This window comes from Balaenoptera acutorostrata, chromosome 1 (assembly GCF_949987535.1).
Source record: "Balaenoptera acutorostrata chromosome 1, mBalAcu1.1, whole genome shotgun sequence".
Classification (NCBI taxonomy): Eukaryota; Metazoa; Chordata; class Mammalia; order Artiodactyla; family Balaenopteridae; genus Balaenoptera; species Balaenoptera acutorostrata.
In genome coordinates this window covers 157413242-157424833 of record NC_080064.1, presented here as the reverse complement: position 1 = coordinate 157424833, position 11592 = coordinate 157413242, and positions in this window count along the sequence as shown.

Below are 11592 nucleotides of genomic sequence, written 5' to 3'. Positions count from 1 at the left end.
CTCCCTGAAGCAGCACCTGGACTTCACCTCTCGAGGGAGAAATAGGCAGTCACCCTCCGAAGACTGCTAGGCCTTTGCAAGATGTACCATGACCTAGGCAAAATGAAGGCATTCACTGGCTCGCGCAATTCACTTCCGGAGGAACACTGGCTTTCCAAAGTGCTTTCCGCGAAGGGGTACAGTATGTGACATGGGTCTCCTTTGGCTTCCCTGGAACTTCAGCTACATGAGCTGTGTTGCAACTGTGAAAAGGGGGCTGGACGAGAAAAGCGAAATCCGTCCCGTTGGCAAGCCGGAGAGCTGCGTGCTCAGAGCTGCCTGGAAAAAAGTCCTGCTGCCCGTCGTGTAATCACCGTAGGTGTTTCCTGGAAGGCAAAGTGAGGAAGAGTGAGTTTTCTCGAAAAAAACAGGGGTGTGTGCGGTTCCTCACTAGGAGCTCATCCCAACGCCTTCTTGGCTAGTGGTTAGGAAACCTGCCCCCATGCTGCCAAAGGAAGGGCCCCGTGTGCCGTGAAAAGTGTTGCAGTGCAGATTTTTCTAAGAAGCCTTAGTGAAGGTACTGCTGTAACACTGGTAGGCCTCTCAGGACTGCAGGCTCTCTCACACCTGAACCCAGGTCAAGGAAGAACACGTTGTAGCCAAAGTGTCAACTGCGGCTTCTGAGTAACCTGCAGCCACATGGGTGGTTGGCCTCCACTCTGTGCATGCAGAGGGCAGGGCAACACACGGCTTGCTCCGGCCGACAGCCAGACCTCCAACTCAGGAAAGCAGTCTTGGTAACAGAGTGGGGGACGGTGTCACGTGCAATGCCTGTCAGACTCCCAGCTTAGCTATTAGCTGCACTGAATCATATCCGGCGAGTAACATGAATTCTACGATGTCAAAGCTGACGACCCTTCACCTGCAGCAGAAATGTGACTTGACAACCAGCCTGAAATGATGGACACCTTTCCCGAAGCACTGCTGGGAGATTGAAAGTTCCAAAGTCGACAACACCTGACTGAAGCGCTGTCTTGGCTAGGCTCGTCACCTTGTGCAGAACCTCTGTTTCCAAAAGGCTCCTCACAGGAGCGCCTGGTGTGTCGCATGGCTCTCTTGTAGCTGAGCAGAAGGTGCTGCTCCACAGTCTGGGTTTGCACGTAGAAACTGGATCCTGAGGGCTAAAGCATTATTGGCCCCTTTGGAACAGGAGGTTTGGGGCCAGAAAACTGAAGGAAAAGACCCGGAGTAGGGGTGGGCGGGCGCCCAACATGGGCACCCCGCAGGAACTCCTCGGGAGGAAGAGTGAGTTTTCTCCAAAGAAACAGTGTGCCTGCCACTCCTTGCCAGGAGGTCATGCAGCAGACTACTTCAGCTAAGTCGAATGTCGGCTGAGCGGCATGCTCAAAGTAGGGGGCAGTGTTTCCAACAGCAAACTTGGTGGTCACAAGTAGACCCGAGGCTTTCACCAGTGAAGTGTTGTAACAGTGGTGTGCCTTTTCCATATCTGAGGACGCTCGCGACGGCAACATTTTCGGAGACAAATCACTGGCTACCGAATGTGTCATCTGTGCCTTCTGAGCAACGTCATGCCTCATGATGGTCTTTGGGCCCTGCTGTTGGTATGCAGAAGCCCAGGCAACAATGTGCTTCCTCCGTGGGTAGCCAGGTATCCACAGCTTAGAAGAATCCTCAGAAAGAGTTTTCTCCCTGGTCTGCTGTGCAACGCAAGGGGACCCCAGTTGGTAAACCTGAGCTGCACTGGAACAAACACCTCCATGGCAAGTGTTCTCAGAATCCACAGCTGACGTCTTCCCTTCGCAAGCAGCTCGTCGACTTCAGATCCAGCTGGAGACATGTGCTCTCAGCCTTTGAAGGCTGTTAGGCCTTTGCAAGATCCACGGTGAGGAAGGCGACACTAAGGCGTTCACTGGCTCACGCCATTCACCTCACGAGGACTCCGTGTGTGGCATGTGCCTATGTGGCCTACTTGTGTACTTCAGGTACATGAGCTGGGTGTCAACCGTGAAAGTGGAGGGGGACGGGAACGGCACAATTTGCCCCAGTGACAAACCGGAGAGCTGCGTCCTCAGAGCTGCATGAGAAACTGTCCTGTTGCCAATCTAATATTCATCCCTGGTTTACCCTGAGAGGTAACCAGAGGCAGAGTGAATTTTCTTGAATGAAGCGGATTCCGTGCAGTTCCTTGCTAGTTTCTCATCCCAACGCCTTCTTGGCCAGTAGTAAGGAAACTTGCCCGCGTGTTGCAAGGAAGGTCCGTGTTTTCGATGATGAGTGCTTAATGAAAAGCCCTTGCAGTCGCCAACCTTCTCAACCCTGCAGGGATACCCGGGGAGGAACGGAGACTTTGCCCAAGGAAACAGAGTGCTGGCAATTGCTTGCTAGGAGTACATCCAGCAGAGGACGTTACCTAGGGCGAAAGTCAGCCGAGCGCCAGACTCAAGGTAAGGTGCAGTGTTTCTTTCCACCAGCACAGTCACAGTCAGCAGGTTCAAAGAGGCCTTCCCGACTGAACTGCTGTAAATGCTGGTGGGCCTTTCAAGACTCTGAAAGGATGAGGATGCGAGCGCCTGCACCGTATTCCGAGGAAGGACACTGTGGAGCAGAAGTGGCATCTGTGCCTGCTGAGCAACACCCAGCCACAAGGGTCTTTGGTCTCTACTGTTTTCTTTGCAGGAGGCTGGGCAACAAGGTTTTTCCTCCATCGGAGAGCTCGATTTGGAGAGCTTAGAGGATGCCTGAAGAACACGTTTATAACGGGGCTTCTGGCCAATGCAAGGGGGCCTCCCTTTGTAACCCTGAGATGCTTTTGGAAAAACACCGTGCTTACACAGTTCTCGGAATTCATACTTGACCTCTTGCTCCCTGAAGCAGCACCTGGACTTCACCTCTCGAGGGAGAAATAGGCAGTCACCCTCCGAAGACTGCTAGGCCTTTGCAAGATGTACCATGACCTAGGCAAAATGAAGGCATTCACTGGCTCGCGCAATTCACTTCCGGAGGAACACTGGCTTTCCAAAGTGCTTTCCGCGAAGGGGTACAGTATGTGACATGGGTCTCCTTTGGCTTCCCTGGAACTTCAGCTACATGAGCTGTGTTGCAACTGTGAAAAGGGGGCTGGACGAGAAAAGCGAAATCCGTCCCGTTGGCAAGCCGGAGAGCTGCGTGCTCAGAGCTGCCTGGAAAAAAGTCCTGCTGCCCGTCGTGTAATCACCGTAGGTGTTTCCTGGAAGGCAAAGTGAGGAAGAGTGAGTTTTCTCGAAAAAAACAGGGGTGTGTGCGGTTCCTCACTAGGAGCTCATCCCAACGCCTTCTTGGCTAGTGGTTAGGAAACCTGCCCCCATGCTGCCAAAGGAAGGGCCCCGTGTGCCGTGAAAAGTGTTGCAGTGCAGATTTTTCTAAGAAGCCTTAGTGAAGGTACTGCTGTAACACTGGTAGGCCTCTCAGGACTGCAGGCTCTCTCACACCTGAACCCAGGTCAAGGAAGAACACGTTGTAGCCAAAGTGTCAACTGCGGCTTCTGAGTAACCTGCAGCCACATGGGTGGTTGGCCTCCACTCTGTGCATGCAGAGGGCAGGGCAACACACGGCTTGCTCCGGCCGACAGCCAGACCTCCAACTCAGGAAAGCAGTCTTGGTAAGAGAGTGGGGGACGGTGTCACGTGCAATGCCTGTCAGACTCCCAGCTTAGCTATTAGCTGCACTGAATCATATCCGGCGAGTAACATGAATTCTACGATGTCAAAGCTGACGACCCTTCACCTGCAGCAGAAATGTGACTTGACAACCAGCCTGAAATGATGGACACCTTTCCCGAAGCACTGCTGCGAGATTGAAAGTTCCAAAGTCGACAACACCTGACTGAAGCGCTGTCTTGGCTAGGCTCGTCACCTTGTGCAGAACCTCTGTTTCCAAAAGGCTCCTCACAGGAGCGCCTGGTGTGTCGCATGGCTCTCTTGTAGCTGAGCAGAAGGTGCTGCTCCACAGTCTGGGTTTGCACGTAGAAACTGGATCCTGAGGGCTAAAGCATTATTGGCCCCTTTGGAACAGGAGGTTTGGGGCCAGAAAACTGAAGGAAAAGACCCGGAGTAGGGGTGGGCGGGCGCCCAACATGGGCACCCCGCAGGAACTCCTCGGGAGGAAGAGTGAGTTTTCTCCAAAGAAACAGTGTGCCTGCCACTCCTTGCCAGGAGGTCATGCAGCAGACTACTTCAGCTAAGTCGAATGTCGGCTGAGCGGCATGCTCAAAGTAGGGGGCAGTGTTTCCAACAGCAAACTTGGTGGTCACAAGTAGACCCGAGGCTTTCACCAGTGAAGTGTTGTAACAGTGGTGTGCCTTCTCCATATCTGAGGACGCTCGCGACGGCAACATTTTCGGAGACAAATCACTGGCTACCGAATGTGTCATCTGTGCCTTCTGAGCAACGTCATGCCTCATGATGGTCTTTGGGCCCTGCTGTTGGTATGCAGAAGCCCAGGCAACAATGTGCTTCCTCCGTGGGTAGCCAGGTATCCACAGCTTAGAAGAATCCTCAGAAAGAGTTTTCTCCCTGGTCTGCTGTGCAACGCAAGGGGACCCCAGTTGGTAAACCTGAGCTGCACTGGAACAAACACCTCCATGGCAAGTGTTCTCAGAATCCACAGCTGACGTCTTCCCTTCGCAAGCAGCTCGTCGACTTCAGATCCAGCTGGAGACATGTGCTCTCAGCCTTTGAAGGCTGTTAGGCCTTTGCAAGATCCACGGTGAGGTAGGCGACACTAAGGCGTTCACTGGCTCACGCCATTCACCTCAGGAGGACTCCTGCTTGCCAAAGTGTTTTCATGGAAGGGCCCATGTGTGTGGCATGTGTCTATGTGGCCTGCTTGTGAACTTCAGGTACATGAGCTAGGTGTCAACCATAAAAGTGGAGGGGGACGGGAACGGCACAATTTGCCCCGGTGACAAACCGGAGAGCTGCGTCCTCAGAGCTGCCTGAGAAACAGTCCTGTTGCCAATCTTATATTCATCCCTGGATTACCCTGAGAGGCAACCTGAGGCAGAGTGAATTTTCTTGAACGGAGCGGAGTGCGTGCAGTTCCTTGCTAGGTTCTCATCCCAAAGCCTTCTTGGCCAGTGGTAAGGAAACTTGCCCGCGTGTTGCAAGGAAGGTCCATGTTTTCGACGATGAGTGCATAATGAAAGGCCCTGCGGTCGCCAACCTTCTCAACCCTGCGGGAATACCCGGGGAGGAACGGAGACTTTGCCCAAGGAAACAGAGTGCTGGCAATTGCTTGCTAGGAGTACATCCAGCAGAGGACGTTACCTAGGGCGAAAGTCAGCCGAGCGCCAGACTCAAGGTAAGGTGCAGTGTTTCTTTCCACCAGCACAGTCACAGTCAGCAGGTTCAAAGAGGCCTTCCCGACTGAACTGCTGTAAATGCTGGTGGGCCTTTCAAGACTCTGAAAGGATGAGGATGCGAGCGCCTGCACCGTATTCCGAGGAAGGACACTGTGGAGCAGAAGTGGCATCTGTGCCTGCTGAGCAACACCCAGCCACAAGGGTCTTTGGTCTCTACTGTTTTCTTTGCAGGAGGCTGGGCAACAACGTTTTTCCTCCATCGGAGAGCTCGATTTGGAGAGCTTAGAGGATGCCTGAAGAACACGTTTATAACGGGGCTTCTGGCCAATGCAAGGGGGCCTCCCTTTGTAACCCTGAGATGCTTTTGGAAAAACACCGTGCTTACACAGTTCTCGGAATTCATACTTGACCTCTTGCTCCCTGAAGCAGCACCTGGACTTCACCTCTCGAGGGAGAAATAGGCAGTCACCCTCCGAAGACTGCTAGGCCTTTGCAAGATGTACCATGACCTAGGCAAAATGAAGGCATTCACTGGCTCGCGCAATTCACTTCCGGAGGAACACTGGCTTTCCAAAGTGCTTTCCGCGAAGGGGTACAGTATGTGACATGGGTCTCCTTTGGCTTCCCTGGAACTTCAGCTACATGAGCTGTGTTGCAACTGTGAAAAGGGGGCTGGACGAGAAAAGCGAAATCCGTCCCGTTGGCAAGCCGGAGAGCTGCGTGCTCAGAGCTGCCTGGAAAAAAGTCCTGCTGCCCGTCGTGTAATCACCGTAGGTGTTTCCTGGAAGGCAAAGTGAGGAAGAGTGAGTTTTCTCGAAAAAAACAGGGGTGTGTGCGGTTCCTCACTAGGAGCTCATCCCAACGCCTTCTTGGCTAGTGGTTAGGAAACCTGCCCCCATGCTGCCAAAGGAAGGGCCCCGTGTGCCGTGAAAAGTGTTGCAGTGCAGATTTTTCTAAGAAGCCTTAGTGAAGGTACTGCTGTAACACTGGTAGGCCTCTCAGGACTGCAGGCTCTCTCACACCTGAACCCAGGTCAAGGAAGAACACGTTGTAGCCAAAGTGTCAACTGTGGCTTCTGAGTAACCTGCAGCCACATGGGTGGTTGGCCTCCACTCTGTGCATGTAGAGGGCAGGGCAACACACGGCTTGCTCCGGCCGACAGCCAGACCTCCAACTCAGGAAAGCAGTCTTGGTAACAGAGTGGGGGACGGTGTCACGTGCAATGCCTGTCAGACTCCCAGCTTAGCTATTAGCTGCACTGAATCATATCCGGCGAGTAACATGAATTCTACGATGTCAAAGCTGACGACCCTTCACCTGCAGCAGAAATGTGACTTGACAACCAGCCTGAAATGATGGACACCTTTCCCGAAGCACTGCTGGGAGATTGAAAGTTCCAAAGTCGACAACAGCTGACTGAAGCGCTGTCTTGGCTAGGCTCGTCACCTTGTGCAGAACCTCTGTTTCCAAAAGGCTCCTCACAGGAGCGCCTGGTGTGTCGCATGGCTCTCTTGTAGCTGAGCAGAAGGTGCTGCTCCACAGTCTGGGTTTGCACGTAGAAACTGGATCCTGAGGGCTAAAGCATTATTGGCCCCTTTGGAACAGGAGGTTTGGGGCCAGAAAACTGAAGGAAAAGACCCGGAGTAGGGGTGGGCGGGCGCCCAACATGGGCACCCCGCAGGAACTCCTCGGGAGGAAGAGTGAGTTTTCTCCAAAGAAACAGTGTGCCTGCCACTCCTTGCCAGGAGGTCATGCAGCAGACTACTTCAGCTAAGTCGAATGTCGGCTGAGCGGCATGCTCAAAGTAGGGGGCAGTGTTTCCAACAGCAAACTTGGTGGTCACAAGTAGACCCGAGGCTTTCACCAGTGAAGTGTTGTAACAGTGGTGTGCCTTTTCCATATCTGAGGACGCTCGCGACGGCAACATTTTCGGAGACAAATCACTGGCTACCGAATGTGTCATCTGTGCCTTCTGAGCAACGTCATGCCTCATGATGGTCTTTGGGCCCTGCTGTTGGTATGCAGAAGCCCAGGCAACAATGTGCTTCCTCCGTGGGTAGCCAGGTATCCACAGCTTAGAAGAATCCTCAGAAAGAGTTTTCTCCCTGGTCTGCTGTGCAACGCAAGGGGACCCCAGTTGGTAAACCTGAGCTGCACTGGAACAAACACCTCCATGGCAAGTGTTCTCAGAATCCACAGCTGACGTCTTCCCTTCGCAAGCAGCTCGTCGACTTCAGATCCAGCTGGAGACATGTGCTCTCAGCCTTTGAAGGCTGTTAGGCCTTTGCAAGATCCACGGTGAGGTAGGCGACACTAAGGCGTTCACTGGCTCACGCCATTCACCTCAGGAGGACTCCTCCTTGCCAAAGTGTTTTCATGGAAGGGCCCATGTGTGTGGCATGTGTCTATGTGGCCTGCTTGTGAACTTCAGGTACATGAGCTAGGTGTCAACCATAAAAGTGGAGGGGGACGGGAACGGCACAATTTGCCCCGGTGACAAACCGGAGAGCTGCGTCCTCAGAGCTGCCTGAGAAACAGTCCTGTTGCCAATCTTATATTCATCCCTGGATTACCCTGAGAGGCAACCTGAGGCAGAGTGAATTTTCTTGAACGGAGCGGAGTGCGTGCAGTTCCTTGCTAGGTTCTCATCCCAAAGCCTTCTTGGCCAGTGGTAAGGAAACTTGCCCGCGTGTTGCAAGGAAGGTCCATGTTTTCGACGATGAGTGCATAATGAAAGGCCCTGCGGTCGCCAACCTTCTCAACCCTGCGGGAATACCCGGGGAGGAACGGAGACTTTGCCCAAGGAAACAGAGTGCTGGCAATTGCTTGCTAGGAGTACATCCAGCAGAGGACGTTACCTAGGGCGAAAGTCAGCCGAGCGCCAGACTCAAGGTAAGGTGCAGTGTTTCTTTCCACCAGCACAGTCACAGTCAGCAGGTTCAAAGAGGCCTTCCCGACTGAACTGCTGTAAATGCTGGTGGGCCTTTCAAGACTCTGAAAGGATGAGGATGCGAGCGCCTGCACCGTATTCCGAGGAAGGACACTGTGGAGCAGAAGTGGCATCTGTGCCTGCTGAGCAACACCCAGCCACAAGGGTCTTTGGTCTCTACTGTTTTCTTTGCAGGAGGCTGGGCAACAACGTTTTTCCTCCATCGGAGAGCTCGATTTGGAGAGCTTAGAGGATGCCTGAAGAACACGTTTATAACGGGGCTTCTGGCCAATGCAAGGGGGCCTCCCTTTGTAACCCTGAGATGCTTTTGGAAAAACACCGTGCTTACACACTTCTCGGAATTCATACTTGACCTCTTGCTCCCTGAAGCAGCACCTGGACTTCACCTCTCGAGGGAGAAATAGGCAGTCACCCTCCGAAGACTGCTAGGCCTTTGCAAGATGTACCATGACCTAGGCAAAATGAAGGCATTCACTGGCTCGCGCAATTCACTTCCGGAGGAACACTGGCTTTCCAAAGTGCTTTCAGCGAAGGGGTACAGTATGTGACATGGGTCTCCTTTGGCTTCCCGGGAACTTCAGCTACATGAGCTGTGTTGCAACTGTGAAAAGGGGGCTGGACGAGAAAAGCGAAATCCGTCCCGTTGGCAAGCCGGAGAGCTGCGTGCTCAGAGCTGCCTGGAAAAAAGTCCTGCTGCCCGTCGTGTAATCACCGTAGGTGTTTCCTGGAAGGCAAAGTGAGGAAGAGTGAGTTTTCTTGAAAGAACGAGGGGGTGTATGCAGTTCCTCACTAGGAGCTCATCCCAACGCCGTCTTGGCTAGTGGTTAGGCAACCTGCCCCCATGCCGCCAAAGGAAGTTCTAGGTGTGCCGTGAAAAGTGTTGCAGTGCAGATCTTTCTGAGAAGCCTTAGTGAAGGTACTGCTTTAACACTGGTAGGCCTCTCAGGACTGCAGGCTCTCTCACGCCTGGACCCAGGTCAAGGAAGAACACGTTGTAACCAAAGTGTCAACTGCGTCTTCTGAGTAACCTACAGCCACATGGATGGTTGGCCTCCACTCTGTGCATGCAGAGGGCAGGGCAACACATGGCTTACTCCGGCAGAGAGCAAGACCTCCAACTCTGGAAAGCAGTCTTGGTAACAGAGTGGGAGACGGTGTCACGTGCAATGGCTGTCAGACTCCCGGCTTAGCTATTAGCTGCACTGAATCATATCCGGCGAGTAACATGGATTCGACGAAGTCAAAGCTGACGACCCTTCACCTCCAGCAGAAATGTGACTTGACAACCAGCCTGACATGATGGACAGCTTTCCCGAAGCAGTGCTGGGAGATTGAAAGTTCCAAAGTCGACAACACCTGACTAAAGCGCTATCTTGGCTAGGCACGTCCCCTTGCGCAGAACCTCTGCTTCCAAAAGGCTCCTCACAGGAGCGCCTGGTGTGTCGCATGGCTCTCTTGTAGCTGAGCAGAAGGTGCTGCTCCACAGGCTGGGTTTGCACGTAGAAACTGGATCCTGAGGGCTAAAGCATTTTTGGCCCCTTTGGAACAGGAAGCTTGGGGCCAGAAAACTGAAGGAAAAGACCGGGAGTAGGGATGGGCGGGCGCCCAACTTGGGCACCCCGCAGGAACTTCTCAGGAGGAAGAGTGAGTTTTCTCGAAAGAAAGAGTGTGCCTGCCACTCCTTGCCAGGAGGTCATGCAGCAGACTACTTCAGCTAAGGCGAATGTCGGCTGAGCGGCATACTCAAAGTAAGGGGCAGTGTTTCCATCAACAAACTTGGTGGTCACAAGTAGACCTGAGGCTTTCACCACTGAAGTGCTGTAACGCTGGTGTGCCTTTTCCATATCTGAGGACGCTCGCGACTGCCCCATTTTCCGAGGAAAATCTCTGTGTACCGAAAGTGTCATCTGTGCCTTCTGAGCAACCTCATGCCTCATGATGGTCTTTGGGCCCTACTGTTGGTATGCAGAAGGCCAGGCAACAATGTGCTTCCTCCGTCGGAGAGCCAGATAGCCACAGCTTAGAAGAATCCTCAGGAAGAGTTTTCTCCCTTGTCTGCTGTGCAATGCAAGGGGACCCCAGTTGGTAAACCTGAGCTGCACTGGAACAAACACCGCCATGGCAAGGGTTCTCAGAATTCATAGCTGACGTCTTCCCTTCGCAAGCAGCACGTCGACTTCAGATCCAGCTGGAGACATGTGCTCTCAGCCTTTGAAGACTGTTAGGCCTTTGCAAGATCCACGGTGAGGAAGGCGACACTAAGGCGTTCACTGGCTCACGCCATTCACCTCAGGAGGACTTCTGCTTGCCAAAATGTTTTCATGGAAGGGTCCATGTGTGTGGCATGTGTCTATGTGGCCTACTTGTGACTTCAGGTACATGAGCTAGGTGTCAACCCTGGAAGTGGAGGGGGACGGGAACGGCACAATTTGCCCCAGTGACAAACCGGAGAGCTGCGTCCTCAGAGCTGCATGAGAAACTGTCCTGTTGCCAATCTAATATTCATCCCTGGTTTACCCTGAGAGGTAACCAGAGGCAGAGTGAATTTTCTTGAATGAAGCGGATTCCGTGCAGTTCCTTGCTAGTTTCTCATCCCAACGCCTTCTTGGCCAGTAGTAAGGAAACTTGCCCGCGTGTTGCAAGGAAGGTCCGTGTTTTCGATGATGAGTGCTTAATGAAAAGCCCTTGCAGTCGCCAACCTTCTCAACCCTGCAGGGATACCCGGGGAGGAACGGAGACTTTGCCCAAGGAAACAGAGTGCTGGCAATTGCTTGCTAGGAGTACATCCAGCAGAGGACGTTAACTAGGGCGAAAGTCAGCCGAGCGCCAGACTCAAGGTAAGGTGCAGTGTTTCTTTCCACCAGCACAGTCACAGTCAGCAGGTTCAAAGAGGCCTTCCCGACTGAACTGCTGTAAATGCTGGTGGGCCTTTCAAGACTCTGAAAGGATGAGGATGCGAGCGCCTGCACCGTATTCCGAGGAAGGACACTGTGGAGCAGAAGTGGCATCTGTGCCTGCTGAGCAACACCCAGCCACAAGGGTCTTTGGTCTCTACTGTTTTCTTTGCAGGAGGCTGGGCAACAACGTTTTTCCTCCATCGGAGAGCTCGATTTGGAGACCGTAGAGGATGCCTGAAGAACACGTTTATAACGGGGCTTCTGGCCAATGCAAGGGGGCCTCCCTTTGTAACCCTGAGATGCTTTTGGAAAAACACCGTGCTTACACAGTTCTCGGAATTCATACTTGACCTCTTGCTCCCTGAAGCAGCACCTGGACTTCACCTCTCGAGGGAGAAATAGGCAGT